The following is a 646-nucleotide window of genomic DNA, read 5'->3' as shown; positions in this document are numbered from 1 at the left end:
TGCTTTCTGCACATGGCTAGCCAGTTTTCCCAACACCATTTATTAAACAGGGAATCCTTTCCCCATTGCTTGTTTTTGTCAGTTTTGTCAAAGATCAGATGGTTGTAATATGTTGTGTTGCCTCCGAGGCCTCTGTTCTGTTTCATTGGTCTATATCTCTGTTTTGGTACCAGTACCATGCTGTTTTGATTACTGTAGCCTTGTAATATAGTTTGAAGTCCAGTAGTGTGATGCTTCCCACTTTGTTCTTTTTGCTTAGAATTGACTTGGCTATGCAGGCTCTCTTTTAGTTCCATATGAAGTTTAAGGTGTTTTTTCCAGTTCTGTGAAGGTCATTGGTAACTTGTGGAAGTCAAATTGTCTCTATTTGCAGACGACATGATTGTATATCTAGAAGACCCCATCGTCTCAGCCCAAAATCTCCTGAATCTGATAAGCAACTTCAGCAAAGTCTCAGGATACAAAATCAATGTGAAAAATCCCATACATTCCTATACACCAATAACAGACTTAAAGAGAGCCAAATCAACAATGAACTGCCATTCACAATTGCCACAAAGAGAATAAAATACCTAGGAATACAACTAACAAGGAACGTAAAGGACCTCTTCAAGGAGAACTACAAGCCGCTGTTCAACGAAATAAG

Source organism: Cebus imitator, unplaced genomic scaffold (genome assembly GCF_001604975.1).
Source record: "Cebus imitator isolate Cc_AM_T3 unplaced genomic scaffold, Cebus_imitator-1.0 Scaffold38, whole genome shotgun sequence".
Classification (NCBI taxonomy): domain Eukaryota; kingdom Metazoa; phylum Chordata; class Mammalia; order Primates; family Cebidae; genus Cebus; species Cebus imitator.
Note: the sequence above shows the minus strand (reverse complement) of the source record.